At 44.0% G+C, this 25610-nt stretch overlaps 1 pseudogene; it reads left to right on the plus strand.

Annotated features, from left to right (window-relative positions):
• Nucleotides 1-25610, plus strand: part of LOC123442253 — a 37248-nt pseudogene continuing 11638 nt past the window's right edge.

Here is a 25610-nt window from a genome sequence, read left to right on the forward strand (position 1 = left end):
ATGATTGTTGTTGATGGGAATCATTGGTTGTTCGACTCAAAGTCAGCTCCCCTGCGCTCCCCTGCTCCGCCGCCGACCTCTCCTCCTCCACCGCCTCCATCCCGCAGCGGTCTTCCTCCGGCTCGGGATTCACTGAGGTCAACCGCGTCCAGGTGCAGCAGGTGCTTGCGGCCATCCCTCGTCGGAGCTCGGACAGCTTCCCTCAGCCGGAGCTTGACGCTCAGCTTCCCCAATTTCAGCTCCGTACGTCCATGGGTCCATGATAAGTTTGAGGTGAGATCCACGACTTCACACGCTCCTCCTGTTCCGACACCTACCACAGAGCACCTCTATTTCTCTGGCATATTTCGGTTCAGTTTAGTCAGCAATGAACCCCTCCTCCTTCATTCAGCAGACACAACCAGCTCCTACCCCTCCTCCTTCGTTCCCATATGTTTTACCCAACTACAAGTATTTAGATACAGAGGTAGTACATAGGAAGCAACATGTAGTTCCGGGGGCAATATCGTTCAAGTCTGTTTATTTATGAACTAAAAATGACAGCAACTACTAATCGAACAAATTTGCCATTCTACACGGCCACACCTCACACAAATACCTTGTAATTGAATCTAACGGTTTTGCAGATGCCAATGGGCTTTACAGGTACAGCTCATAGCTAGAAACATGGGTTGAATGCTCAACTGCCTGTCTATGCACTCGTCTGTTGTATTGATTCCAACCATCTCTGACCAACCGTGCAGTCCCACCTCCCAGCAAGAGCTCAAATCTCAAAACCTAGTGTAAGTGAACCTTGATAGATCCCGTGGATCGACAAGACTAGATGTGTTCGGTGTGAAGTGGAGATTTGTTACCTTATCCCGTACTCGATGAGCTCCCTCCGGCTACCGTCGTGAGGTGGTGACGACGGTGGGGAAGGAGAGAGATCCGGTAGTGGCGGTGATGGACTTCCCATCGCTTCAGTGCATCCCTCTAGATCGGATCAGGGTTAGAGAGTGGGGTGCCAGTGGCGGCGGCGAACCTCGTAACTTGTGCCACGGTCCCCACCTCCTCTTTATAGCACTGCGTGACAGGGGCCCACCAACCTTGCTTGGGCTGGACGCCCCCGATCAGGGCGTGAGTCAAGGTCCAATGGGCCGTTGGGCCCATTGAGAAAGAGATCAATCTAACATTCTCCCCCTTGATCTCATCATATACGTTAAACTTTACCCGTTTCGTAACAGATCAATACATAGGGCATGTTTCATCGCCACGGCTCAATTGCCGATGGAATCAGACAGCCACAATGTACCTCTCTATTTTGAGACAGATTCTTTAACCTTGGGCCCTTTATTGTCCGGAAATTTTAGACTATACCATAAAACCCATGCCGACTGTGTGTTCTCCGAACACACTGGGCGGTAAGCCTTTGATAAGCAGATCTGCAAACACTTGTTTGTTGCTTTTATGCTTCAAGCATTTTTTCCATAATTCCGGACTTTCTCCTTCACAACACGTAACTCTTTGTCAGTGTGTTTGGCATCAACACTTGACTCGTTGTGACAGGAGCAAAAGAACTTAAAATGGTAATCGTCGTTGTCAACCATTATCCACTCCGGGTACAGGTAGCCTTAACCACGTTGCCTGTCCTTCAGCCTCATATCAAGCTATAACATATCATTGCATCACATTGATGACAATCGTTTTACTCATTTGGAGATTTTCCACACAAAACTCCGAGTATGAAAGTTAGCGACAACTGTGGATTTCGCTATACATTTCACAAGTCCTGCCTTTGTACTCACAATCTTTTGAGAGCACTTATTTCTTTTAGCATGAGGCCAATATCTTTGACTCCATTCCATTGATTTATCTATGGACTGGACATTGTCAAAACAACCCGGATATATACGTAAACTGTGTCAGGGTAACATCTTGTGCTTCCAACAACTGAAGCATATGGTACCATATTGGTTTACAATCTTTTCTTATTAGCTTTTGAAACACCATAGTTTCCAGTTCCATTACCCTTGACTTTGAGAACAGGCGTAGGTTTTCTCGTATGCATACTTTAGAGATCTTTCTTAGCATGTCCATGCGACATTCCTAATACCCCTTTTTATTCTTTTGAACTCTGAGGACAAGAACTTCTTCTCTCCTCCTGCACTAGAATTGACATCACCACTAGCAAGTAGGACGTCATCCACATGCACAGGAATTGGGAAACAAATTTCCCATTCTATAACTTTGCATGAATGCAATTGTCCTCTCATTTTCTTTGCACAAAATCTTCCGATTTAAGTCATGTTTTACACCTTTACATATTTCCTTTGGAGTCACATTTGCCTTGTAGACCCTTCATAAAGTCTATGTTAGTGAAATTCAAATGATGGAATTTCACTAACATAGACTTTATAGTAGTCACAAGTATCTGATTTTCACATTCCTAGAGACCATCAAAATCTCAGGTACTGGCACTTCTTTCATATGGGGTTGTCGTTGCTCTGTCATTGCCAAGAGGCAAATTAATTCTATAGTCACCCATTTCCAAAAGGCAATAGGTTTTACAGGGACCTGTATCACAAGATCCCTTGTAGAGCTAACAACAGGTGTTGTATCGTTCATACAACATGCTCCCCCAGATTACTCCATCTTCACTGAAGAAATGGCGTATCTTTAAAACTTTCTTCTTTATGGCACTTTATGCACCACTGTTGTATTCCTTAGTCTGCTTTCGGAATTATAAAAGATCCGAAAATACAACTGCTTCTTTTCTTTAGGGGTATCATAATGACGGTATTCAGATGACTGTCGTACTCCCCTTGACAATCACATTCTTCATTAATGGATCACTTTAGATGCATAATGTGCATCACATCGTCTAAAGTACAGAGGAGTCATGAAATACACTACAATGTATTTCATGTCTCTATCTCCCCCTCGAAATGTGGCAAGAACTTTTCTGCCACAATTTCGAAACCCATTCATAGCTCTTGTGAAATGAGGAAACTTCGATTATCTAGCTCATTCATCTTATCACTTCATGTAAAATGAAGTTATAAGTTAACTAGTATGGGAGTACTCTTTCCTCATTTCATTTCAGAAACTCAACAGAGTTCTTTATCATTGTCTCTTTTGCAAGTCACACTTGCATATCATTCTTGTCTTTAGGTTCGTCTGTTACTTTTATCCTTTCTGGATTTAGTGATTGCATAATGACCGCTACACATAAAGTGTACGGTCGATAATAGGAAAGCTTAATAGCTACTCCATACTTTTCTCCCATAGTGGGACACATTAACCGCACATGAGTCATCATTACTTTCTCCTGTCATACAGGATAAGGCCTTTGCCAAAATTTCTCCCGCCATACACGGATTGTTGACATAATACAATGTCAACTTTACCCGGTTACGCAGGCATTCTTCCCAGACTTTTCCCGCCATGCGGGTAATTCCCTTTAAGGGACATAAATGCCATAATTGGCTCTTTTGACTGCATCAAATTCAGAAATAAATCTGAATTATCTTTGACACACATGTTTGATCCGACGTTGGTCAAATTAAACATGCATGTTGCTTGTTTCATTTCAATCATGTTGATTGAAAAAAGGAGACTCCATCATAGAGAGTACATGAAAGACATTCGTCAACCAAGACTCTCAATGATCTATCTCTTTTCTTTTCTTGAATTAATATCCAAGAGTTCTTTTCTTGTGAAGCCATTCTTTAGAGAGAATTTATTCCCTCAAGTTATGGCCTTTCTTTTCCATCTTTCGGGTCACTAGTATCCAAACCATTCGCTTTCATGAGTGAAAGCTTGAATAACTTTTAGTCTGAGAAAACTTAGCCAATGAACAATGGTAATGAGCATAAAAATAACCCTACGTTGGTCTGATTAAAATCATGCACATTAAACCTTTTAAAACTTTCTGGAATATTCTAAATCACCGTTGTGGCAGAATTAGAATAAAACATCATCCTTCTACATTAATTCCATATCACCGTTGGGCAGAAATGGAAATAATGCATATAACTCATAAACAATGTGATGATAGTATTCTTATTGAACAACTTTGCTAAGAAATAATCATCATCATCATTAACCATATGCGTTTCTTTATCTGTGCTCCGAAAATTGATCACTTTGATACAAAATTTATCAGATATTTAAGCTTTAAACATAAGATGACTCATACAATTATAGTATTGTTATCATCAACGTTGGTCAGAAAATAACAATACCATATTTAACTTTAAAACAAACATCATTTTATTGTCATAGCGGAAACTGTTTGAATCCTATTTCACCCACAAGGGAAAAACTTTGCTAATAACAGTTCTTCCAATTAAATATTCCTGTTGGTTCCAATTTAATTGGATGACTAAATCTTTTTACTTTGCAGCGGAAAAAAAACGTGAATATAAAAATTCATGCACCTTTACAGAAAAATATTCTGTTAAAATCAAAGTTTCATGAACTTTATAATTACTTTTATAAAATCGATGAACTTTTCCTTTTCTGAAAAAATATTGTATTTTCAGAAACTTTTATTTTTCTTTGCAGAAAAATTATGTTACTATTACAGAAAAATATATTCCGTCATAATTAAAAAATTCATGAACATTATTAATGCTTTTATAAAGATCATGAACTTTTCCTTTTCTGAGAAAACAATTTTGTTCTCAGAAATATTTTTACTTTTCTTTTCAGAAAAATAAATTAACAATTCTGTCTAAATTGACAGAAACTTTGAACTTTTTCTTTTGCTATTTTCTAAACATATTTTCGAAGGAAAAAATGCCTAGAAAAGTCTTTTAAATCTGCCTATTAATAGACAGAAACCTAAAACTCCTTAAAAAAGGAAAAATGGCCGAGGCCTTTTCTTCCTTGGGCCGGCTTCGGTTTCTCTCGCATATTTCAGTTCAGTTTAGTCAACAGTGAACCCCCACTAGTGGGGACGGGGCCTTTAGCCCCGGCCCGTAAGGGGCTTTAGTCCCGATTCACCAACCGGGACTAAAGGGGCGGGACTAAAGGCCTAACCTTTAGTCCCGGCCCTTTTACAAGCCGGGTCTAAAGGTGATCCACGTGGGCGCCTCGTAGCGCCCCACGGGCAGGACCTTTAGTCCCGGTTCGTTACACGGGCCGGGACTAAAGATTTTCAGATTTTGCTTATTTTCGGGTTTTTTTTAATGAAATTATTTTTGGGTTTTAGGGTTTTAGGGTTTAGGTGTTCGGGAGATTAACGTGATGCCTCGTTTGGTGTTCGGGAATTAGTTTTCATATAATTTAAATAGAAATAATTATGCATATATATATAAGGTTAACTTATCTTACAAGCAAGCATATATATACAATTATATGGAGATCTGAATTATCGGGACTAGAGCCTGTCTATTTGATTACATGGACGAACATCAGTAATGGCCCCTAGCTACACTAAATCGTCCTTTGTCATCTATAGCTTCCGTCCTCAGAAAGGTCGCAAGCTCCACTGCAACAGCAATCGCGCGTTGCTCTGGTAGGACCTTCGTCGTCATGGCCGTGTGCTATATAAGAAGAGGAGATGAATATGAATATCAATCATGATAACAAAGAATGACGGGTAAAAATAGAGGTGTAAATGTTCATTGCTTACGTCGAATATGTGATCCTTGTGTTGGGAAACGTCGCATGGGAAACAAAAATTTTCCTACGCGCACGAAGACCTATCATGGTGATGTCCATCTACGAGAGGGGATGAGTGATCTACGTACCCTTGTAGACCGTACAGCAGAAGCGTTAGAGAACGCGGTTGATGTAGTGGAACGTCCTCACGTCCCTCGATCCGCCCCGCGAACAATCCCGCGATCAGTCCCACGATCTAGTACTGAACGGACGGCACCTCCGCGTTCAGCACACGTACAGCTCGACGATGATCTCGGCCTTCTTGATCCAGCAAGAGAGACGGAGAGGTAGAAGAGTTCTCCGGCAGCGTGACGGCGCTCCGGAGGTTGGTGATGACCTTGTCTCAGCAGGGCTCCGCCCGAGCTCCGCAGAAACGCGATCTAGAGGAAAAACCGTGGAGGTATGTGGTCGGGCTGCCGTGGAAAAGTCGTCTGAAATCAGCCCTAAAACCTCCGTATATATAGGTGGGAGGGAGGGGACCTTGCCTTGGGGCTCAAGGAGCCCCAAGGGGGTCGGCCGAGTCCAAGGGGGAGGACTCTCCCCCCCCCACAAACCGAGTTGGACTAGGTTTGGTGGGAGGGAGTCCCCTTTCCTTCCCACCTCCTCCCTTTTTTTCTTTCTCTCTTGATTTTCTTCTCCTTGTCGCATAGAGCCTTTTGGGCTGTCCCACCAGCCCACTAAGGGCTCGTGTGCCACCCTCAAGGCCTATGGGCTTCCCCGGGGTGGGTTCCCCCCCCCCCCCCGGTGAACTCCCGGAACCCATTCGTCATTCCCGGTACATTCCCGATAACTCCGAAAAACTTCCGGTAATCAAATGAGGTCATCCTATATATCAATCTTCGTTTCCGGACCATTCCGGAAACCCTCGTGACGTCCGTGATCTCATCCGAGACTCCGAACAACATTCGGTAACCAACCATATAACTCAAATACGCATAAAACAGCGTCGAACCTTAAGTGTGCAGACCCTGCGGGTTCGAGAACTATGTAGACATGACCCGAGAGACTCCTCGGTCAATATCCAATAGCGGGACCTGGATGCCCATATTGGATCCCACATATTCTACGAAGATCTTATCGTTTGAACCTCAGTGTCAAGGATTCATATAATCCCGTATGTCATTCCCTTTGTCCTTCGGTATGTTACTTGCCCGAGATTTGATCGTCAGTATCCGCATACCTATTTCAATCTCGTTTACCGGCAAGTCTCTTTACTCGTTCCATAATACAAGATCCCGCAACTTACACTAAGTCACATTACTTGCAAGGCTTGTGTGTGATGTTGTATTACCGAGTGGGCCCCGAGATACCTCTCCGTCACACGGAGTGACAAATCCCAGTCTCGATCCATACTAACTCAACGAACACCTTCGGAGATACTTGTAGAGCACCTTTATAGTCACCCAGTTACGTTGCGACGTTTGATACACACAAAGCATTCCTCCAGTGTCAGTGATTTATATGATCTCATGGTCATAGGAACAAATACTTGACACGCAGAAAACAGTAGCAACAAAATGACACGATCAACATGCTACGTCTATTAGTTTGGGTCTAGTCCATCACGTGATTGTCCTAATGACGTGATCCAGTTATCAAGCAACAACACCTTGTTCATAATCAGAAGACACTGACTATCATCGATCAACTGGCTAGCCAACTAGAGGCATGCTAGGGACGGTGTTTTGTCTATGTATCCACACATGTAAATGAGTCTTCATTCAATACAATTATAGCATGGATAATAAACTATGATCTTGATACAGGAATTATAATAATAATTATATTTATTATTGCCTCTAGGGCATAATTCCAACACCTTGTGCTCAGAGGTAAACGTGCGAATGGTCTCGCAAACATAGTATCCGCATAGATGTGTTCCCCGTGGCTGTTGGTCGCACTTTACGAGAATAGAATATATATAATCAAAATAATAATCTAGCATCATAAATGTATTGAAAATAGAAGTATATCATACTACTACTTACCTGAGCCGCTCTAAAGGTCAGCTTCTCATGCTCGATACCGGGAGTCACGCACTTGAACCGCTTTCAAACCCTGCCCGACAAGGATAATGATTTGCTAAGTTTTTCATTAATTGATATATCAGAAAATCATCGAAAGAGACCGATAAAGCGCAAGAATGATTGAAATTACCCTTGGAGCATGTCCTGCAGGCTTTGGAACTGTTCCAAGGGTCTCGATAATGGGTCGAAGGCATCAACTCTTCCCTTATCAATTTGAATGTCCAACAGAATCCAATGAAAGCTGCACATGTATATATATATATATATATGTCAGTAACTTATCAATTACACTTATACGTGAATGGACACAACAGAGTAAAGACCCTCACCTGAAGTTGTATGGAAACAGTATGTGGTCACAGAAATTTTGATCTATTAGAAACCTTAGAAGGTTTTCCTCCGTCTCCTTGGGATAATTAGTTAGCGTCGCTATATGTATTTTATCTGGGTCAATAAACCCAATATTTAGGATGCTCTTACTTTTAAAATCCAGAATCTTTATTCTGCATAATAGAGTACAAGTTATATATAGACAATGAATTGAAATAAGTAAACAAGTTATATGTAGACAACAAATTGAAAAACTTACAGACAATAGCAACTCATAAGCGATTTGTCGAGGGCGTCGCCATTGTACATTTGGAAGAGTCCATCAAAGTCGATATGGATTTGTTCGGGGCGGCCGTAGTACTCCTGTGGGACACTCAGCACGATCATCGTTCTCCCATTCTTTGATTCACTTAAGTACCATTGATGCAAGTAACGCATATTTGTTGGGAGATCATCTTTGCTGACCAAAGGCTCACCCATGACAAACTGTGGCTTAGGGGCTATCACAGCCTTGGGTATCTTGTCGTCTTGGGAAGACAACAATTCTTCAACCGAGACACCACATGCAGCCGCCAACTCCTTTGCTCTTTCTAAAGCTAGCCCCTGCACCGGAGGGGGAACATTCTCGGTTAACACCTTGAGGGGTGGGATCGACTGTTTGGCCTGTTGTCCAAGCTGAGGAACGTCTGATTTTTTCTTGCTTGTAGTTGAACTTGATTTGCTCCCACTTGCACTTCCACGTGATCTGCTCTTTTTCACTTCCTTCTGCAATGTGCGTGTATAGTCATCAGGCTTATGGTGTAAGTCATAAGGTCTGATAGGAAGATTAGCATGACGTACCTTTGGGAGGGGCGACCGTTTGCGCTTTGGGGTGCTCTGTGGCTTAGGAATCGTCGGCGGAGCGTTCTTGGTGGCACACTCCCGCTTAGTATCCGGAGCGGGCGGCGGCGGAGACGGACGACCCAAGTCCAGCGGCGGTGATCGAGATCTGCTCTTTTTCACTTCCTTCTGCAATGTGCGTGTATAGTCATCAGGCTTATGGTGTAAGTCATACTGTGATGGAAGGGTCGTGAAGTATTTTGCAAATGCTATTTGCTTCTAGGTGTATTCCGGGCGGGGCTCGGGTTCCTTCTTTTTCATCTGCGCATCATGATGTTCCTTTGCTATCCTGGCGTTTTCCTCGGGGGTACGATCATAAGGTCCGATAGGAAGATTAGCATGACGTACCTTTAGGAGGGGCGACCGTTTGCGCTTTGGGGTGCTCTGTGGCTTAGGAATTGTCGGCGGAGCGTTCTTGGTGGCACGCTCCCGCTTTGTATCCGTGGCAGGCTCAGGCTTTGTATCCGGAGCGGCGGCGGCGGAGCGTTCTTGGTGGCACGCTCCCGCTTTGTATCTGTGGCAGGCTCAGGCTTTGTATCCGGAGCGGCGGCGGCGGAGCGTTCTTGGTGGCACGCTCCCGCTTTGTATCCGTGGCAGGCTCAGGCTTTGTATCCGGAGCGGGCGGCGGCGGAGAGTTCTTGGTAGCACGCTCCCGCTTTGTATCCATGGCAGGCTCAGGCTTTGTATCCGGAGCGGGCGGCGGCGGAGCGTTCTTGGTGGCACGCTTCCGCTTTGTATCCGTGGCAGGCTCAGGCTTTGTATCCGGAGCGGGCGGCGGCGGAGACGGATGACCCAAGTCCGGCGGCGGTGATCGAGATGGACTCGTGTTGTGTTGGCCGACGTCATGTGGAGGGCTTGGAGGTAATGGAGGTGTAGGTGACCTGCGACGACTCGGAGGCGGTGTTGTCCTTGGGGCCGAGCCTGGAAGCTTGATGTAGTTCTTGTCCCATAGGATGACTCCACCCAGTACTTCTCCGAGTGTCCTCTCATCTTCGGGTCCAGCTATGTCGAGCTCCATATCATTAAACCCCGTCATGATTTCATCCACCCCGACTTTAGCAAAGCCAGCTGGAATCTCACGGCCATGCCAGGGTGCATCAGGGCCAGAAGGTAAAGCTTGTCCGACGACCACCTTCATGGATATGTTCTTAAATTTCTGATGGAGTTCACATGATGTTGACTCCTTGATTCCATCCACGGGGTAGCCGGGACCGCCCTCTATCATTCTTCATTCATCGTCGGGCGGGGCCTCAGATTCAGCCACGCTGCTTTTCCGCTTAGATGGGGCGCCGGTAATATCAAGTGCAGGATCTTCCTGGCGCGGTACTCCTCTAAGCTCATCAATCTGCTTCTGTTGCTCGTTAATCCTGGTAAGCAACTGGTTGAACTTGTCATTCTCCTCATCCTGCTGCCGCTTCTTTGCTCTCTCTCGGCTTCTGTAAGTGTCTTGGTTGCTGGGGAACGTCGCATGGGAAACAAAAAATTTCCTACGCGCACGAAGACCTATCATGGTGATGTCCATCTACGAGAGGGGATGAGTGATCTACATACCCTTGTAGATCATACATCAGAAGCGATTAGAGATCGCGGTTGATGTAGTGGAACGTCCTCACGTCCCTCGATCCGCCCCGCGAACAATCCCGCGATCAGTCCCACGATCTAGTACCGAACGGACGGCACCTCCGCGTTCAGCACACGTACAACTCGACGATGATCTCGGCCTTCTTGATCCAGCAAGAGAGACGGAGAGGTAGAAGAGTTCTCCGGCAGCGTGACGGCGCTCCGGAGGTTGGTGATGATCTCGTCTCAGCAGGGCTCCGCCCGAGCTCCGCAGAAACGCGATCTAGAGGAAAAACTATGGAGGTATGTGGTCGGGCAGCCGTGAGAAAGTCGTCTCAAATCAGCCCTAAAACCTCCGTATATATAGGTGGGAGGGAGGGGAGGAGGCAGCCTCAAAACCTAAAGGTTTGGCCGAAATTGGAGGTGGAGGAGTCCTACTCCAATCCTACTTGGAGTAGGATTCCACCTTCCCACTTGGAAACTCTTTCCACCTTGTGTTTTTTCCTTCTCAAACCTTATGGGCCTTAGTGGGAACTTATTCCAGCCCACTAGGGGCTGGTTTATCTCTTCCCATAGCCCATGAGACCCCTTGGGGCGTGACACCCCTCCCGATGGTCCCCGGCACCCCTCCCGGCACTCCCGGTACACTACCGATGAGCCCGAAACTTTTCCGGTAATGCACGAAAACCTTCCGGTAACCAAATGAGGTCATCCTATATATCAATCTTCGTTTCCGGACCATTCCGGAAACCCTCGTGACGTCCGTGATCTCATCCGGGACTCCGAACAACATTCGGTAACCAACCATATAACTCAAATACGCATAAAACAACGTCGAACCTTAAGTGTGCAGACCCTGCGGGTTCGAGAACTATGTAGACATGACCCGAGAGACTCCTCGGTCAATATCCAATAGCGGGACCTGGATGCCCATATTGGATCCTACATATTCTACGAAGATCTTATCGTTTGAACCTCAGTGCCAAGGATTCATATAATCCCGTATGTCATTCCCTTTGTCCTTCGGTATGTTACTTGCCCGAGATTCGATCGTCAGTATCCGCATACCTATTTCAATCTCGTTTACCGGCAAGTCTCTTTACTCGTTCCGTAATACAAGATCCCGCAACTTACACTAAGTTACATTGCTTGCAAGGCTTGTGTGTGATGTTGTATTACCGAGTGGGCCCCGAGATACCTCTCCGTTCACACGGAGTGACAAATCCCAGTCTTGATCCATACTAACTCAACTAACACCTTCGGAGATACCTGTAGAGCATCTTTATAGTCACCCAGTTACGTTGCGACGTTTGATACACACAAAGCATTCCTCCGGTGTCAGTGAGTTATATGATCTCATGGTCATAGGAATAAATACTTGACACGCAGAAAACAGTAGCAACAAAATGACACGATCAACATGCTACGTCTATTAGTTTGGGTCTAGTCCATCACATGATTCTCCTAATGATGTGATCCCGTTATCAAGTGACAACACTTGCCTATGGCCAGGAAACCTTGACCATCTTTTGAACAACGAGCTAGTCAACTAGAGGCTTACTAGGGACAGTGTTTTGTCTATGTATCCACACAAGTATTGTGTTTCCAATCAATACAATTATAGCATGGATAATAAACGATTATCATGAACTAAGAAATATAATAATAACTAATTTATTATTGCCTCTAGGGCATATTTCCAACAGTCTCCCACTTGCACTAGAGTCAATAATCTAGTTCACATCACCATGTGATTCCAACGAATCCAACACCCATATAGTTATGTGGTCTGATCACGTCTTGCTCGTGAGAGAGGTTTTAGTCAACGGTTCTGAAACTTTCAGATTCGTGCGTTCTTTACAAATCTTTATGTCATCTTATAGATGCTGCTACTACGTGCTATTCGGAAATGCTCCAAATATCTACTCTACTATATGAATCCGTTTCACTACTCATAGTTATCCGGATTAGTGTCAAAGCTTGCATTGACGTAACCCTTTACGACAAACTCTTTAACCACCTCCATAATCGAGAAAAATTCCTTAGTCCATTAGTTACTAAGGATAAATTTCGACCGCTGCTAGTGATTCAATCATGGATCACTCTCTGTACCTCTCAACATACTTTGAGTCAAGGCACACTTCAGGTTCGGTACACAGTATGGCATACTTTAGATTCTACGGCTAAGGCATAGAAGACGACCTTCGTCTATTCTCTTTATTCTGCCGTGGTCGGGTTTTGAGTCTTACTCAAATTCACACCTCACAACGCAACTAAGAACTCCTTCTTTGCTGGTCTATTTTGAACTTTTTCAAAAACTTGTCAGGGCATGCATCTTGTTGAAACTTCTATTAAGCGCTTTCGATCTATCTCCATAGATCTTTGACGCTCAACCTTCAAGTAGCATAATCCAGGTACTCCTTTGAAAACTTCTTTCAAACAACCTTGTATGCTTTACAGAAATTCTACATTACTTCTGATCCACAATATGTCAACCACATATACCTATCAGAAATTCTATAGTGCTCCCACTCACTTCTTTGGAAATACAAGTTTCTCATAAACCTTGTACACACCCAAAATCTTTGATCATCTCATCAAAGTGCTTATTCCAACTCCGAGATGCTTGCACCAGTCCATTGAAGGATCACTGGAGCTTGCATACTTGCTAGTATCTTTAGGATCGACAAAACCTTCTGGTTGTATCACATACAATGTTTGCTCAAGGAAACCGTCGAGGAAACAATGTTTTGACATCCTACGTGCAATATTTCATAAATAATGCAGCAACTACTAACATAATTCTAACAGACCTTTAGCATCGCTACGAGTGAGAAAGACTCATCATAGTCAACTGTTTGATCTTGTCGAAAACATCTTTGCGACAAGTCGAGCTTTTCTTAATAGTGACTTATCACCATCATCGTCTGCCTTCTTTTAAAGATCCATTTTACCCAATAGTCCCATGACCATCAAGTAGTTCTACCAAAGTCTACACTTTGTTTTCACACATGGATCCTCTCTCGGATTTTATGGCTTCCAGCCATTTGTCGGAATCTGGGCCCACCATCGCTTTCTCCATAACTCGTAGGTTCACTGTTGCTCAACAACATGACCTCCAAGACAGGGTTACCGTACTACTCTGCAGCAGTACGCGACCTTGTCGACCTACGAGGTTTGTAGTAACTTGATTCGAAGCTTAATGATCACCATCATCAGCTTCCACTTCAATTGGTGTAGGCGCCACAGGAACAACTTCCTACGCCCTGCTACACACTGGTTGAAGTGATGGTTCAATAACCTCATCAAGTTCTACTACCCTCCCACTCAATTCTTTTGAGAGAAACCTTTTCTCGAGAAAGGATCCGTTTCTAGAAACCAACACTTTGCTTTCGGATCTGAGATAGGAGATGTACCCAACTGTTTTGGATATCCTGTGAAGATGCATTTATCCGCTTTGGGTTCGAGCTTATCAGACTGAAACTTTTTCACATAAGTTTCGAAGCCCCAAACTTTCAAGAAACGACAGTTTAGATTTCTCTAAACCTCAGTCTATACTGTGTCATCTCAACGGAAATACGCGGTGCCCCATTTAAAGTGAATGTGGTTGTCTCTAATGCATAACCCATAAACGATAGTGGTAATTCGATAAGAGACATCCCAGCATGCACCATACTAAATAGTGCGTGGCTATGACGTTCAGACACATCATCACACCATGATGTTCCAGGTGGCATGAACTGTGAAACAATTTCCACATTGTCTTAACTGTGTACCAAAAATTCGTAACTTAGATATTCATTTCTATGATCATATCGTAGACAGTTCATCCTCTTGTTACGACGAACTTCACTCTGAAACAGAATTGAACTTTTCAATATTTCAGACTTGTGATTCATTAAGTAAATACTCCTGTATCTACTCAAGTCGTCAGTGAAGTAAGAACATAATGATATCCACTGCGTGCCTCAACACTCACTGGACTGCATACATCAAAATGTATCACTTCCAACAAGTTACTATCTTGTTTCATCTCAATGAAAACAAGGCCTTGCTCATGTGGTATGATTTGCATGTCACTAGTGATTCGAAATCAGGTGAGTAAAGATCCATCAGCATGGAGCCTCTTCATGCAATTTATACTAACATGACTCAAGCGGCAGTGCCACAAGTAAGTGGTACTATCATCATTTAACTCGTATCTTTTGGCACCAATGTGTAACACTACAATCGAGATTCAATAAACCATTGAAGGTGATTATTCAAGCAAATAGAGTAACCATTATTCCTTTTGAATGAATAATCGTATTGCAATAAACACGATCCAATCATGTTCATGCTTAACGCAAGCACCAAATAACAATTATTTAGGTTCAACACCAATCCCGATGGTAAAGGGGGCGTGTGACGTTTGATCATATCAACCTTGGAAACACTTCCAACACGTATCGTCACCTCGCCTTTAGCTAGTCTCCGTTTATGCCGTAGCTTTCATTTCGCGTTACTAATCACTTAGCAACCGAACCAGTATCCAATACCCTCGTGCTACTAGGAGTACTAGTAAAGTACACATCAACATTATGTATATCAAATATACTTCTCTCGACTTTTGCCAGCCTTCTTATCTACCAAGTATCTAGAGTTGCTCCGCCTCAGTGACTGTTCCCCTTATTACAGAAGCACTTAGTCTCGGGTTTGGGTTTAATCTTGGGTCTCTTCATTAGTGCAGCAACTGTTTTGCCGTTTCACGAAGTATCCCTTCTAGCCCTCGCCTTTCTTGAAACTTAGTGGTTTTTCAAACCATCAACTATTGATGCTCCTTCTTGATTTCTACTTTCGCAGTGTCAAACGTCGCGAATCTCTCAAAGATCATTGTATCTATCCTTGATATGTTATAGTTCATCACGAAGCTCTCAAAGCTTGGTGGCAGTGACTTTTGGAGAACCATCACTATCTCATCTGGAAGATTAGCTCCCACTTGATTCAAGTGATTGTCGTACTCAGACAATCTGAGCACACGCTCAACGATTGAGCTTTTCTCCTTTACTTTGTGGTCAAAGAATTTTGTTGGAGGTCTCGTACCTCTTAACAAGGGCACAAGCATGAAATCACAATTTCATCTCTTTAGAACATCACTTATGTTCCGTGACGTTTAAAACGTTTTCGGTGCCTTGCTTCTAAGCCATTAAGTACTTTGCACTGAACTATCGTGTAGTCATCAGAAACGTGTATGTCGGATGTTCACAGCATCCACAGACGACGCTCGAGGTGCAGCACACCGAGTGGTGCATTAAGGACATAAGCTTTCTGCGTAGCAACGAGGACAATCCTCGGTTTTACAGACTCGGTCTGCAAAGTTTGCTACTATCAATTTTCAACTAAATTTTCTCTAGGAACATATAAAAACAGTAGAGCTATAGCGCAAGCTACATCGTAATTCGCAAAGACCATTAGACTATATTCATGACAATTAGTTCAATTAATCATATTACTTAAGAACTCCCACTCAAAAAGTACATCTCTCTAGTCATTTGAGTGGTACATGATCCAAATCCGCTATCTCAAGTCCGATCATCACGTGAGTCGAGAATAGTTTCAGTGGTAAGCATCCCTATGCTAATCATATCAACTATACGATTCATGCTCGACCTTTCGGTCTCATGTGTTCCGAGGCCATGTCTGCACATGCTAGGCTCGTCAAGCTTAACCCGAGTGTTCCGCGTGTGCAACTGTTTTGCACCCGTTGTATGTGAACGTTGAGTCTATCACACCCGATCATCACGTGGTGTCTCGAAACGAAGAACTGTCGCAACGGTGCACAGTCGGGGAGAACACAATTTCGTCTTGAAATTTCAGTGAGAGATCACCTCATAATGCTACCGTCGTTCTAAGCAAAATAAGGTGCATAAAAGGATTAACATCACATGCAATTCATAAGTGACATGATATGGCCATCATCACGTGCTTCTTGATCTCCATCACCAAAGCACCGGCACGATCTTCTTGTCACCGGCGCCACACCATGATCATCCATCAACGTGTTGCCATCGGGGTTGTCGTGCTACTTATGCTATTACTACTAAAGCTACATCCTAGCAAAATAGTAAACGCATCTGCAAGCACATATGTTAGTATAAAGACAACCCTATGGCTCCTGCCGGTTGCCGTACCATCGACGTGCAAGTCGATATTTCTATTACAACATGATCATCTCATACATCCAATATATCACATCACATCATTGGCCATATCACATCACAATCATACCCTGCAAAAACAAGTTAGACGTCCTCTAATTTTGTTGTTGCATGTTTTACGTGGTGACCAAGGGTATCTAGTAGGATCGCATCTTACTTACGCAAACACCACAACGGAGATATATGAGTTGCTATTTAACCTCATCCAAGGACCTCCTCGGTCAAATCCGATTCAACTAAAGTTGGAGAAACCGTCACTTGCCAGTCATCTTTGAGCAAAGGGGGTTACTCGTAACGATGAAACCAGTCTCTCGTAAGCGTACGAGTAATGTCGGTCCAAGCCGCTTCAATCCAACAATACCGCGGAATCAAGAAAAGACTAAGGAGGGCAGCAAAACGCACATCACCGCCCACAAAACCTTTTGTGTTCTACTCGAGAAGACATCTACGCATGAACCTAGCTCATGATGCCACTGTTGGGGAACGTCGCATGGGAAACAAAAAATTTCCTACGCGCACGAAGACCTATCATGGTGATGTCCATCTACGAGAGGGGATGAGTGATCTACATACCCTTGTAGATCGTACATCAGAAGCGATTAGAGATCGCGGTTGATGTAGTGGAACGTCCTCACGTCCCTCGATCCGCCCCGCGAACAATCCCGCGATCAGTCCCACGATCTAGTACCGAACGGACGGCACCTCCGCGTTCAGCACACGTACAACTCGACGATGATCTCGGCCTTCTTGATCCAGCAAGAGAGACGGAGAGGTAGAAGAGTTCTCCGGCAGCGTGACGGCGCTCCGGAGGTTGGTGATGATCTCGTCTCAGCAGGGCTCCGCCCGAGCTCCGCAGAAACGCGATCTAGAGGAAAAACTATGGAGGTATGTGGTCGGGCAGCCGTGAGAAAGTCGTCTCAAATCAGCCCTAAAACCTCCGTATATATAGGTGGGAGGGAGGGGAGGAGGCAGCCTCAAAACCTAAAGGTTTGGCCGAAATTGGAGGTGGAGGAGTCCTACTCCAATCCTACTTGGAGTAGGATTCCACCTTCCCACTTGGAAACTCTTTCCACCTTGTGTTTTTTCCTTCTCAAACCTTATGGGCCTTAGTGGGAACTTATTCCAGCCCACTAGGGGCTGGTTTATCTCTTCCCATAGCCCATGAGACCCCTTGGGGCGTGACACCCCTCCCGATGGTCCCCGGCACCCCTCCCGGCACTCCCGGTACACTACCGATGAGCCCGAAACTTTTCCGGTAATGCACGAAAACCTTCCGGTAACCAAATGAGGTCATCCTATATATCAATCTTCGTTTCCGGACCATTCCGGAAACCCTCGTGACGTCCGTGATCTCATCCGGGACTCCGAACAACATTCGGTAACCAACCATATAACTCAAATACGCATAAAACAACGTCGAACCTTAAGTGTGCAGACCCTGCGGGTTCGAGAACTATGTAGACATGACCCGAGAGACTCCTCGGTCAATATCCAATAGCGGGACCTGGATGCCCATATTGGATCCTACATATTCTACGAAGATCTTATCGTTTGAACCTCAGTGCCAAGGATTCATATAATCCCGTATGTCATTCCCTTTGTCCTTCGGTATGTTACTTGCCCGAGATTCGATCGTCAGTATCCGCATACCTATTTCAATCTCGTTTACCGGCAAGTCTCTTTACTCGTTCCGTAATACAAGATCCCGCAACTTACACTAAGTTACATTGCTTGCAAGGCTTGTGTGTGATGTTGTATTACCGAGTGGGCCCCGAGATACCTCTCCGTTCACACGGAGTGACAAATCCCAGTCTTGATCCATACTAACTCAACTAACACCTTCGGAGATACCTGTAGAGCATCTTTATAGTCACCCAGTTACGTTGCGACGTTTGATACACACAAAGCATTCCTCCGGTGTCAGTGAGTTATATGATCTCATGGTCATAGGAATAAATACTTGACACGCAGAAAACAGTAGCAACAAAATGACACGATCAACATGCTACGTCTATTAGTTTGGGTCTAGTCCATCACATGATTCTCCTAATGATGTGATCCCGTTATCAAGTGACAACACTTGCCTATGGCCAGGAAACCTTGACCATCTTTTGAACAACGAGCTAGTCAACTAGAGGCTTACTAGGGACAGTGTTTTGTCTATGTATCCACACAAGTATTGTGTTTCCAATCAATACAATTATAGCATGGATAATAAACGATTATCATGAACTAAGAAATATAATAATAACTAATTTATTATTGCCTCTAGGGCATATTTCCAACAGTCTCCCACTTGCACTAGAGTCAATAATCTAGTTCACATCACCATGTGATTCCAACGAATCCAACACCCATATAGTTATGGGGTCTGATCACGTCTTGCTCGTGAGAGAGGTTTTAGTCAACGGTTCTGAAACTTTCAGATTCGTGCGTTCTTTACAAATCTTTATGTCATCTTATAGATGCTGCTACTACGTGCTATTCGGAAATGCTCCAAATATCTACTCTACTATATGAATCCGTTTCACTACTCATAGTTATCCGGATTAGTGTCAAAGCTTGCATTGACGTAACCCTTTACGACAAACTCTTTAACCACCTCCATAATCGAGAAAAATTCCTTAGTCCATTAGTTACTAAGGATAAATTTCGACCGCTGCTAGTGATTCAATCATGGATCACTCTCTGTACCTCTCAACATACTTTGAGTCAAGGCACACTTCAGGTTCGGTACACAGTATGGCATACTTTAGATTCTACGGCTAAGGCATAGAAGACGACCTTCGTCTATTCTCTTTATTCTGCCGTGGTCGGGTTTTGAGTCTTACTCAAATTCACACCTCACAACGCAACTAAGAACTCCTTCTTTGCTGGTCTATTTTGAACTTTTTCAAAAACTTGTCAGGGCATGCATCTTGTTGAAACTTCTATTAAGCGCTTTCGATCTATCTCCATAGATCTTTGACGCTCAACCTTCAAGTAGCATAATCCAGGTACTCCTTTGAAAACTTCTTTCAAACAACCTTGTATGCTTTACAGAAATTCTACATTACTTCTGATCCACAATATGTCAACCACATATACCTATCAGAAATTCTATAGTGCTCCCACTCACTTCTTTGGAAATACAAGTTTCTCATAAACCTTGTACACACCCAAAATCTTTGATCATCTCATCAAAGTGCTTATTCCAACTCCGAGATGCTTGCACCAGTCCATTGAAGGATCACTGGAGCTTGCATACTTGCTAGTATCTTTAGGATCGACAAAACCTTCTGGTTGTATCACATACAATGTTTGCTCAAGGAAACCGTCGAGGAAACAATGTTTTGACATCCTACGTGCAATATTTCATAAATAATGCAGCAACTACTAACATAATTCTAACAGACCTTTAGCATCGCTACGAGTGAGAAAGACTCATCATAGTCAACTGTTTGATCTTGTCGAAAACATCTTTGCGACAAGTCGAGCTTTTCTTAATAGTGACTTATCACCATCATCGTCTGCCTTCTTTTAAAGATCCATTTTACCCAATAGTCCCATGACCATCAAGTAGTTCTACCAAAGTCTACACTTTGTTTTCACACATGGATCCTCTCTCGGATTTTATGGCTTCCAGCCATTTGTCGGAATCTGGGCCCACCATCGCTTTCTCCATAACTCGTAGGTTCACTGTTGCTCAACAACATGACCTCCAAGACAGGGTTACCGTACTACTCTGCAGCAGTACGCGACCTTGTCGACCTACGAGGTTTGTAGTAACTTGATTCGAAGCTTAATGATCACCATCATCAGCTTCCACTTCAATTGGTGTAGGCGCCACAGGAACAACTTCCTACGCCCTGCTACACACTGGTTGAAGTGATGGTTCAATAACCTCATCAAGTTCTACTACCCTCCCACTCAATTCTTTTGAGAGAAACCTTTTCTCGAGAAAGGATCCGTTTCTAGAAACCAACACTTTGCTTTCGGATCTGAGATAGGAGATGTACCCAACTGTTTTGGATATCCTGTGAAGATGCATTTATCCGCTTTGGGTTCGAGCTTATCAGACTGAAACTTTTTCACATAAGTTTCGAAGCCCCAAACTTTCAAGAAACGACAGTTTAGATTTCTCTAAACCTCAGTCTATACTGTGTCATCTCAACGGAAATACGCGGTGCCCCATTTAAAGTGAATGTGGTTGTCTCTAATGCATAACCCATAAACGATAGTGGTAATTCGATAAGAGACATCCCAGCATGCACCATACTAAATAGTGCGTGGCTATGACGTTCAGACACATCATCACACCATGATGTTCCAGGTGGCATGAACTGTGAAACAATTTCCACATTGTCTTAACTGTGTACCAAAAATTCGTAACTTAGATATTCATTTCTATGATCATATCGTAGACAGTTCATCCTCTTGTTACGACGAACTTCACTCTGAAACAGAATTGAACTTTTCAATATTTCAGACTTGTGATTCATTAAGTAAATACTCCTGTATCTACTCAAGTCGTCAGTGAAGTAAGAACATAATGATATCCACTGCGTGCCTCAACACTCACTGGACTGCATACATCAAAATGTATCACTTCCAACAAGTTACTATCTTGTTTCATCTCAATGAAAACAAGGCCTTGCTCATGTGGTATGATTTGCATGTCACTAGTGATTCGAAATCAGGTGAGTAAAGATCCATCAGCATGGAGCCTCTTCATGCAATTTATACTAACATGACTCAAGCGGCAGTGCCACAAGTAAGTGGTACTATCATCATTTAACTCGTATCTTTTGGCACCAATGTGTAACACTACAATCGAGATTCAATAAACCATTGAAGGTGATTATTCAAGCAAATAGAGTAACCATTATTCCTTTTGAATGAATAATCGTATTGCAATAAACACGATCCAATCATGTTCATGCTTAACGCAAGCACCAAATAACAATTATTTAGGTTCAACACCAATCCCGATGGTAAAGGGGGCGTGTGACGTTTGATCATATCAACCTTGGAAACACTTCCAACACGTATCGTCACCTCGCCTTTAGCTAGTCTCCGTTTATGCCGTAGCTTTCATTTCGCGTTACTAATCACTTAGCAACCGAACCAGTATCCAATACCCTCGTGCTACTAGGAGTACTAGTAAAGTACACATCAACATTATGTATATCAAATATACTTCTCTCGACTTTTGCCAGCCTTCTTATCTACCAAGTATCTAGAGTTGCTCCGCCTCAGTGACTGTTCCCCTTATTACAGAAGCACTTAGTCTCGGGTTTGGGTTTAATCTTGGGTCTCTTCATTAGTGCAGCAACTGTTTTGCCGTTTCACGAAGTATCCCTTCTAGCCCTCGCCTTTCTTGAAACTTAGTGGTTTTTCAAACCATCAACTATTGATGCTCCTTCTTGATTTCTACTTTCGCAGTGTCAAACGTCGCGAATCTCTCAAAGATCATTGTATCTATCCTTGATATGTTATAGTTCATCACGAAGCTCTCAAAGCTTGGTGGCAGTGACTTTTGGAGAACCATCACTATCTCATCTGGAAGATTAGCTCCCACTTGATTCAAGTGATTGTCGTACTCAGACAATCTGAGCACACGCTCAACGATTGAGCTTTTCTCCTTTACTTTGTGGTCAAAGAATTTTGTTGGAGGTCTCGTACCTCTTAACAAGGGCACAAGCATGAAATCACAATTTCATCTCTTTAGAACATCACTTATGTTCCGTGACGTTTAAAACGTTTTCGGTGCCTTGCTTCTAAGCCATTAAGTACTTTGCACTGAACTATCGTGTAGTCATCAGAAACGTGTATGTCGGATGTTCACAGCATCCACAGACGACGCTCGAGGTGCAGCACACCGAGTGGTGCATTAAGGACATAAGCTTTCTGCGTAGCAACGAGGACAATCCTCGGTTTTACAGACTCGGTCTGCAAAGTTTGCTACTATCAATTTTCAACTAAATTTTCTCTAGGAACATATAAAAACAGTAGAGCTATAGCGCAAGCTACATCGTAATTCGCAAAGACCATTAGACTATATTCATGACAATTAGTTCAATTAATCATATTACTTAAGAACTCCCACTCAAAAAGTACATCTCTCTAGTCATTTGAGTGGTACATGATCCAAATCCGCTATCTCAAGTCCGATCATCACGTGAGTCGAGAATAGTTTCAGTGGTAAGCATCCCTATGCTAATCATATCAACTATACGATTCATGCTCGACCTTTCGGTCTCATGTGTTCCGAGGCCATGTCTGCACATGCTAGGCTCGTCAAGCTTAACCCGAGTGTTCCGCGTGTGCAACTGTTTTGCACCCGTTGTATGTGAACGTTGAGTCTATCACACCCGATCATCACGTGGTGTCTCGAAACGAAGAACTGTCGCAACGGTGCACAGTCGGGGAGAACACAATTTCGTCTTGAAATTTCAGTGAGAGATCACCTCATAATGCTACCGTCGTTCTAAGCAAAATAAGGTGCATAAAAGGATTAACATCACATGCAATTCATAAGTGACATGATATGGCCATCATCACGTGCTTCTTGATCTCCATCACCAAAGCACCGGCACGATCTTCTTGTCACCGGCGCCACACCATGATCATCCATCAACGTGTTGCCATCGGGGTTGTCGTGCTACTTATGCTATTACTACTAAAGCTACATCCTAGCAAAATAGTAAACGCATCTGCAAGCACATATGTTAGTATAAAGACAACCCTATGGCTCCTGCCGGTTGCCGTACCATCGACGTGCAAGTCGATATTTCTATTACAACATGATCATCTCATACATCCAATATATCACATCACATCATTGGCCATATCACATCACAATCATACCCTGCAAAAACAAGTTAGACGTCCTCTAATTTTGTTGTTGCATGTTTTACGTGGTGACCAAGGGTATCTAGTAGGATCGCATCTTACTTACGCAAACACCACAACGGAGATATATGAGTTGCTATTTAACCTCATCCAAGGACCTCCTCGGTCAAATCCGATTCAACTAAAGTTGGAGAAACCGTCACTTGCCAGTCATCTTTGAGCAAAGGGGGTTACTCGTAACGATGAAACCAGTCTCTCGTAAGCGTACGAGTAATGTCGGTCCAAGCCGCTTCAATCCAACAATACCGCGGAATCAAGAAAAGACTAAGGAGGGCAGCAAAACGCACATCACCGCCCACAAAACCTTTTGTGTTCTACTCGAGAAGACATCTACGCATGAACCTAGCTCATGATGCCACTGTTGGGGAACGTCGCATGGGAAACAAAAATTTTCCTACGCGCACGAAGACCTATCATGGTGATGTCCATCTACGAGAGGGGATGAGTGATCTATGTACCCTTGTAGATCGTACAGCAGAAGCGATTAGAGATCGCGGTTGATGTAGTGGAACGTCCTCACGTCCCTCGATCCGCCCCGCGAACAATCCCGCGATCAGTCCCACGATCTAGTACCGAACGGACGGCACCTCCGCGTTCAGCACACGTACAACTCGACGATGATCTCGGCCTTCTTGATCCAGCAAGAGAGACGGAGAGGTAGAAGAGTTCTCCGGCAGCGTGACGGCGCTCCGGAGGTTGGTGATGATCTCGTCTCAGCAGGGCTCCGCCCGAGCTCCGCAGAAACGCGATCTAGAGGAAAAACTATGGAGGTATGTGGTCGGGCAGCCGTGAGAAAGTCGTCTCAAATCAGCCCTAAAACCTCCGTATATATAGGTGGGAGGGAGGGGAGGAGGCAGCCTCAAAACCTAAAGGTTTGGCCGAAATTGGAGGTGGAGGAGTCCTACTCCAATCCTACTTGGAGTAGGATTCCACCTTCCCACTTGGAAACTCTTTCCACCTTGTGTTTTTTCCTTCTCAAACCTTATGGGCCTTAGTGGGAACTTATTCCAGCCCACTAGGGGCTGGTTTATCTCTTCCCATAGCCCATGAGACCCCTTGGGGCGTGACACCCCTCCCGATGGTCCCCGGCACCCCTCCCGGCACTCCCGGTACACTACCGATGAGCCCGAAACTTTTCCGGTAATGCACGAAAACCTTCCGGTAACCAAATGAGGTCATCCTATATATCAATCTTCGTTTCCGGACCATTCCGGAAACCCTCGTGACGTCCGTGATCTCATCCGGGACTCCGAACAACATTCGGTAACCAACCATATAACTCAAATACGCATAAAACAACGTCGAACCTTAAGTGTGCAGACCCTGCGGGTTCGAGAACTATGTAGACATGACCCGAGAGACTCCTCGGTCAATATCCAATAGCGGGACCTGGATGCCCATATTGGATCCTACATATTCTACGAAGATCTTATCGTTTGAACCTCAGTGCCAAGGATTCATATAATCCCGTATGTCATTCCCTTTGTCCTTCGGTATGTTACTTGCCCGAGATTCGATCGTCAGTATCCGCATACCTATTTCAATCTCGTTTACCGGCAAGTCTCTTTACTCGTTCCGTAATACAAGATCCCGCAACTTACACTAAGTTACATTGCTTGCAAGGCTTGTGTGTGATGTTGTATTACCGAGTGGGCCCCGAGATACCTCTCCGTTCACACGGAGTGACAAATCCCAGTCTTGATCCATACTAACTCAACTAACACCTTCGGAGATACCTGTAGAGCATCTTTATAGTCACCCAGTTACGTTGCGACGTTTGATACACACAAAGCATTCCTCCGGTGTCAGTGAGTTATATGATCTCATGGTCATAGGAATAAATACTTGACACGCAGAAAACAGTAGCAACAAAATGACACGATCAACATGCTACGTCTATTAGTTTGGGTCTAGTCCATCACATGATTCTCCTAATGATGTGATCCCGTTATCAAGTGACAACACTTGCCTATGGCCAGGAAACCTTGACCATCTTTTGAACAACGAGCTAGTCAACTAGAGGCTTACTAGGGACAGTGTTTTGTCTATGTATCCACACAAGTATTGTGTTTCCAAT

The sequence above is a fragment of the Hordeum vulgare genome, chromosome 3H (genome assembly GCF_904849725.1).
Source record: "Hordeum vulgare subsp. vulgare chromosome 3H, MorexV3_pseudomolecules_assembly, whole genome shotgun sequence".
Taxonomy (NCBI): domain Eukaryota; kingdom Viridiplantae; phylum Streptophyta; class Magnoliopsida; order Poales; family Poaceae; genus Hordeum; species Hordeum vulgare.